At 29.7% G+C, this 7,083-nt stretch overlaps 1 pseudogene across 1 annotated transcript in view; it reads left to right on the top strand.

Moving 5' to 3' along the window:
- Nucleotides 1-5,482, top strand: part of LOC147816743 (phosphatidylinositol N-acetylglucosaminyltransferase subunit A-like) — a 31,380-nt pseudogene extending 25,898 nt beyond the window's left edge. Inside the window, exon 12 of the transcript XR_015428932.1 lies at nt 5,291-5,482. The product of XR_015428932.1 is annotated as a phosphatidylinositol N-acetylglucosaminyltransferase subunit A-like (transcript). The remainder of the gene's footprint in view (nt 1-5,290) is intronic.
- Nucleotides 5,483-7,083: the final 1,601 nt, after the last annotated feature.

A 7,083-nucleotide genomic window follows, 5' to 3' on the forward strand; every position in this document is an offset into this window, starting at 1 on the left:
CGAAATTATTAGATGCAATTTTGCTACAAAATTTTTTTTCCGCATCATTGCTTTTATTTAATTTTAAAAGAAAAATTTGTAATTTAGTAGTGTTCAATTTGAATAAACTGCTGTTTTATTTTAAATATTTAACATTTAGGTGACCCGGGTTCGAATCCCAGTAGTCGCTGATTGATATGAATTCTACGCCTGGCTCGCACCGACCACACTGATGTTATGAAATATCCTCAGTGGTAGACGGATCATGAGTTAAAATCCCCTTGCCATCGGGCTATCGATGGGAGGTTTTCGCGTTCTTCCTCGCTCTGTAACAGTGTATGTGGTTTACTCTGATGTGATTTAGTCCCCATCGAAAAGTCCTCCACGAATGAAAGTTTGAATCAATAGTTCCCTTGTCTTCTGTTTTGGGTTCAAAATTACAAGGTTATGTAGTTAAGCATTGATAGTCATAAACTCAGAATTGGGTCGTCTAATCAAAGCGGTTATAAAATTAAATAGTCTCTTAAACTTATACTCTTGGATTCCATTTTGTACTTAAATTCCGTATCTTTAATGTTTTCAAAATAACCTTTGAAGTACTACAAAACAGGCGGTATTCTTCTTATTGTTTGTAATGTTCACAAATCTTTGGCTAATTAAGACATTTAAAAAAGTTAAATATAAAAAATATAATATAATCGAGTTTAAATAACGTTACGACTTAATAGCATTTCTCTAATGCTGATTCCTGAAAAATACATATGTGTTTTCCAATATTTCTCTTTATATAAATTTCAATTCTAGAAATATACAAGGGTATAAAATCTACTGATTATGTTTTAAAAAACTATGAGAACTATCCCTAATTTGGAATAAAAATATATTATTTTACCTCTAAATTCCATCAATGACATATTTATTCTGTTTTTTGGCTGACTACCCATTTCCTTGTTATTCAAAGAATACAAAGCAATGTAATAATGTCTGGTAATTCTCATTTAATGGCACGCATCACTAAAGTACAACATAAACTTATCAGAGAAAGTATCTTATTTCACTCAAAAATAACCATTCTATGAAATTTAAAAAAAGAAAAAAAAAAGGTCTTGCAAATAAACAGAAGGAAGAAGAGCATTTTATAGTCTCATAACTCGTTGAAGTTCACATTCGAGCAGTAATATATTAATTTAATACAGCTTCAATCTCCTTAGAAGTTTGGTAATTTAACGGGATGCCACATTTCAAGGTAGGTGAACAACGAGTGCATATAGGGCCGTAGATAAATCGCCTAACAAATACCTCTCCCTACACATAAAGTCCTCGGAATGCGAAGAAAAAGTGAGCAACTTAAATAATGGCCAGGACCGTTAGTCAGAAATGAATTAAAAATAATGAGAGGGGAACAATACCTGCTCTAGTTCCGGCTAGAAAGTTTGCAACTGCTTACTACAGCTTATTCTGCGAGGCGATATTTTCAAACGGATAATTTTGTTTTCAATAAAAGAAGTAAATTACATAATTTCTGAGCTCAAATTCTTCCTGGCATTTGCTCTTTTTTTATTGAAAATCCTTGATTTTAGGGACGTTAAATTTCTGCTACAAGATTAAGGATGCTGATTTAGAATGAATTACTGACCATTGCGTAAATTGTTTTAAACGCCTTAGTTATGGAAATGTTTTCTAATCACTTGAATTAGTCCATGCTAATGACATTGGAACATGCACTAATTCGATGAATTTTTTTTAAAAAAGGGAGATATTGTATCTCTATATTTTTTAAAATTCTTATTTATAACTGACTATCGTTCATGACTAGTTAGTTATCGTAAATAAAAAAAAGACTTTAGTTCATTATAAGCTGTGAATAACAGTGTTTTAATGTCGAATATTTTCATAATAAGAAAGCATAGAAATCGTTCACCAAAAACTATACTAAAAAAATTAAAGGAAAAAATTTGAATAATAGTAACCCTACTAAAGGTAAGGATTTTTCTCGCTTTAAATTTTTTTAAAACTTAAGTGGTAACTTTATTATGAAATTTGTTTGGAAGGGAAAGTTTACAAAAAATTGAACTAACAAAAACTTTGAATATTTGAATGTTTTAAAAAAAGCAATAAAGTGGATTTTTTGGTAGAATAAACTGTTTAAAATAATAATGAAAACTATAAACTCTGAGAGGTGATGTTAAATTGATGATCTCTCCGTTAAAGCAGAACTTTTTGTCAAACATTAAGTAATACCAATAAATGTGATATAAGTCGTGAACAAAAGTCATTAAATAGCGTTTATCGAAGTACATAGAATTCCTATTAGAACTTGATAGCAGGGTTCGTGATTTTTTTAAAAAAAATCAAAAGAATCAGATTTTTTTGATTTAAATCAGATTTTTATTCAAATACACTGTAAGAACTTTAATTTATGATTAAAAAAAATTATAAATGTTTAATCAAATTAACTTAATATTAAAACTATAGTGTAACAATATTTTAGAAGCTCTAACTAAAAAAATTTTTCATTATAATTCATGGCTTTGAATGCATAGCAACCATTTTGAAACAAATGCATGATTAAAATTTAAGGACTGGATGAAATAGAGAATTTAAAGAATACTTCAGGGGTCTGTCTGGGTTTTTCTGAGAGGTACCTATTTTGTGAAAATTAAAAATTATATTAAAAAATCAACACAAATATAGTAAAAATATGGATTTATCATTTCTTACGAGACACAAAAATAAAATTTTAAGAAAAAGTATTTTGTGTGATTATTCTACCATTTTTCCTAAAGTTGAATTTGTAAAGGTACCGTTAAACGGTAGTAAATTTGGCTTGGACAGACCCCTGTACTTTAACTATTAAAACAAAGTTTCAGTTAGCAAACCATAACTTTAATTTAAAATTGTGATTTCTTTTCTTTTCTCTTGATTTTTAAAATGACAAAATAAATGTAGCAGACTGTGTTTATAAATGTAGTCATTCATCAAAAAATAAATAAATATTTAATCTATATATTTTTATATTAAAATATTCATTTTTAATTCTATATCAAAATAGATAAGTTAAGCTAAAAAAAAAAAATACAAAATCTATGTACTCATTGGAATTTTTTTTCACAAAATTTCTTTATAGAAAATCAGATAATGTCAAAGATACTGTAAACATATTATGAGAAAAAAATACCAGTTAATAACCCTACTGCATCAAATAAGACTTTGAAAGAGTTTGAAAGGGAAGAATGACACTATATTAGAAAAAAAAAATCTGAATTCATCAACCCCTTTTTTTTCCTTTTCTGTTTTTTTGGCATATTAGGGTAATTTCTTTTTAATATAACCTCAAGCTTCAGAAATATACATTTTCCACCAATAAAATATGATGTAGATTTTAATTCACGCTTTTTCATTCGAAAGGTAGAATTTTAATTAACATTATTTGCATTATTTTTTGAAAAAAATTCATGTTTATTAATTATTTTCTACAGCTATGCAAGTCTATATTAAGACAGCATTAAATGTTTACTTTAATCTGTACTTTCAATCTCAAGAATCAAAAGATTTTTAAAAATGTAATTTCAAATGTGTTGGATAGGTAAATTTAAGACAATGACTAACGTAATCAGAAAATTCCATTTCGTTTTTCGCATATGCTCGACAGTGACCTTCCTCGTGCTTCAAACTATCTGTATGCTAAGTTTCATCGATTTCATTTGGATGATTTAGGAGTCTATAAAGGACAGAGAGAACCATTCATTTTTATAGATCAGATAGATTCGCATAGATTAGGCAGTTGTAAATAAAATGAAGCAAGAAATTATTAGTCCCACCCTCTAATAAATTGGTAATAAAATAATTCGGAGGTGTGTTTTTTTTTCATTCTGAAAATGGCACTTATCTGGTTCTTCCACTAGGTTTTTGAATTAATGTAGCTAAAATAATTTCTTTTTTTTACTTAATGTTATGTGTTGTAATCTTCCGTGGCTTTACGTTATTGAAGTTTGTAATTCACACCAATGGAATAAAGGTAAAATGTATTTAGCATCTCTTGGCATCATGCGACCGATTCATGATAGTTAAAATTTACCACTATGAAGTGATTTTCTCAGGTGCATATCCCTTTCGAGGGGCCGTAAAGCACTTCATTCTTAAGTATAGGTGCAGTTTTAATAATGACCAAATATATCAATATACATATATAAGTATATTTGGTACTTATTACATAACCCTTCAACGTTTGAGTTAATACGTATTTGTAAGTGTCTAAAGCCGCCTTAATTAAAGAAGAAAAGAAAAAAAAACAGAATTTTATAAAGATTTCGGAGCATGACTATATCTGACCTTTCATTTACTGTTAAAATAATTAAAAGTAGTGATGGAAAAAAGTTATTCTAAAATATTAATACACTATCTTAGCTACCACTGGATATTCTGAAACTACGGAAAAGTCGTTGCTTATCAAAACCAAATCGCCAGTTACCATAATACCTGTAGTACATATTAATTAAGCGTCATCTGTGAGTGACGATATTTTAATGTATACTTAAGCGAATTTCCCATTAATCTTTCTTTCATGGGCTTGGCTTTTTAGCACATAGCTTATTTTATATTATTTCAATTAATACACATTATCAATATTAAATTGAGCATTAGTGTCAATAATAATATGCAGGACGTAAACCACGCGTACTAACACGTAATGTTAATTGAATTCGTCTGAAATAGCGAATATGAAATATTTCATTACGTGCAATTTTTGTTCAGACCGATTTAAAAGCTTGCAATTATCACTGATGTTATCTTTAAAATATGTGAAAATTGAATCGCTAAATTTAAAGCAATGGCTAACGCTTAACCTATCAGAAAATGCCATTTCGTTTTTCGCTCATCCTGCGAGAACGATTTGTCGCAGAATGTTCTAATGTTGACAGTGACCTTCCTCGTGCTTGAAACTGTCTGTCGGATGGTTTAGGAGTCTTTTTTAAAGGACGCACACACTGACAGACACTATACTGGCGTTGAATGTAACCCGATTCTGAGTTAGTAACTATCAATGATGTACTACGTAACCTTCTAATTTTGAACTCATACCAAAAAGTAAAGGAACTCTTGGATCAAGCATGGGGTCTCTAACCAATGATCCGTCTTCCACTGGGTATTTTTAGCTGGGCCCATTTTTTTAAATACGCATTTAGACCTGCGTCTAAATGCTAAATGTTTAAACATATTTTTTGAGCTATGTCCAGATTAACTGGCAAACTGTTTTTATATTTTATTTGTAATGTTATGCCATAACTGATTTTGTTTTTAAATTTTTCAGACAATTGATATAGCTTATCAGTTAATCTGATGTTGCTATATAAACACTTGTGTGTCTACAGATTCATCAGCAAATCAACATTTTATAGGCATAAATTTTTGTAATATATTTTATGTTAAAACTTATTGATACTGTTAAACTATTTCATTGAATGTATTTGTAGAAAAAAGGAATAAAAAATAAATGTTTAAACTGCTTGTCTTTCTTTTTTAAAAAAAACTTTTAATAATTTTGATTCCTTGTTAAGGTGCACGTCCATTTAAGATATTCCGATTATATTTTATAAATTTTTACTTACTTTTGCCACTTGAGATTTACTTGAAACTGATTTCTTAGTTCCATTTAGTTTATTAACTAAAAAGTTTTTAATCTATTTGAAAATCAAGATAGAAATTAACTTATATATTAACAGATATTAACTTATAGGAAAATATAAGTCTCCACTCTCTAATGTAGAAAGCATGTGAACTGTGGCCATAGGTAAAAATCGAGCAAATAAGAAAAAAATATGATTTTTTACCTTTTTTATTATTCACACCTGCTTGGGTTGCCCCCCCCCCCCATCCTTCGTGGATTTACTGCGGCTCATTTTTGCATCAACTTACTAATACTAACTCTTAACTAACCACTAAATTATTTTGTTAACCTAAATATAAAAAAAATGATTCCTCGTAACCGACTAATGAATTGAACTGTTTGCATTATACCTGATTTGTGCTGTCCTTTCTTCTCTTCTTTTCTTTCACTATTATCTAACTACTTAACTCACAAATAATGCCAAAATCGAAAAGGAATGTATAGAAGAAAAAAAGGATAGAATTCAAGGCTCGTCCTCGGCGGTCAAAAGTTCCCCGCGGACAACGAATTTCTCGAATCCGACGTCCGCGCGGACGGCCATTTACCCGTTAATGTTGGTGATACATTTTCAATTTTTGTTGACTTACAAGAGTCTAGCGCCTCTCTTCTAAAATGACCTTCTAATCTAGAAATACAGCAACATACTGCGCATGGTGGAATTGATGTTACTTGAAAGTGTTTCCCGTACTGCAGCGGTTGAAAGGGTCTTTTCAGCAATGAACTTACAAAAATAAATAAAAAATTACGTACTGGTCTTAAACAAGAGGCATTAAACGCAATTATGTACATCTACCTAAATGGAAAACCCCTTTCAGAATTTTGTGCAGAAACCTCTGTAAATCATTAGCTTGATTGTGGAACTGGCAAACGTCATATTTGATTCATTTAAAAAACGCAGTACCCTCGGATAAATTGACATTCCTGATAACTTGACATTTGTCATTTAAATTATTTCATAAAAGAAATAAATTATTTCATACTAGGTTCCTATTAGTAACCTAGTATTCCTTTTATTACTGTATAATGCAATCCTAGTAACTACTAATTCATTGTGCAATTTATATAAATGTTTGTAATAAATAAGAGAAAATTATATTCTTATTTATTTAGAAGCGACGGGTTAGTTTCAAAGGAGGACGGGTAAAATTTTTGAGTTTTTTCCAGCTCTGATAGAATTCTTCGATGCCTGTCACCTTTTTATAAAAGTTAGACGGGACATCATCTTACATCACCCTAATGAGTTTTCCCTATCCTCTACCAAAACAGATGAGTTGGGGAGAAATGCAGACAAAGATGGTTTTCGTAGAAAATTTTCATGAAGTCTTCATAAAATTGTAATTACAATAAACCTTAAAAATTGTTTTTAAGATTCTCAACTAATGAGATAATTTTGTGATATAAATCGTGTGCAATAGTCGCATATACAGTTTTTACGT

This window comes from Parasteatoda tepidariorum, chromosome 1 (assembly GCF_982258835.1).
Source record: "Parasteatoda tepidariorum strain Cologne lab strain chromosome 1, Ptep-v5.0, whole genome shotgun sequence".
NCBI lineage: Eukaryota > Metazoa > Arthropoda > Arachnida > Araneae > Theridiidae > Parasteatoda > Parasteatoda tepidariorum.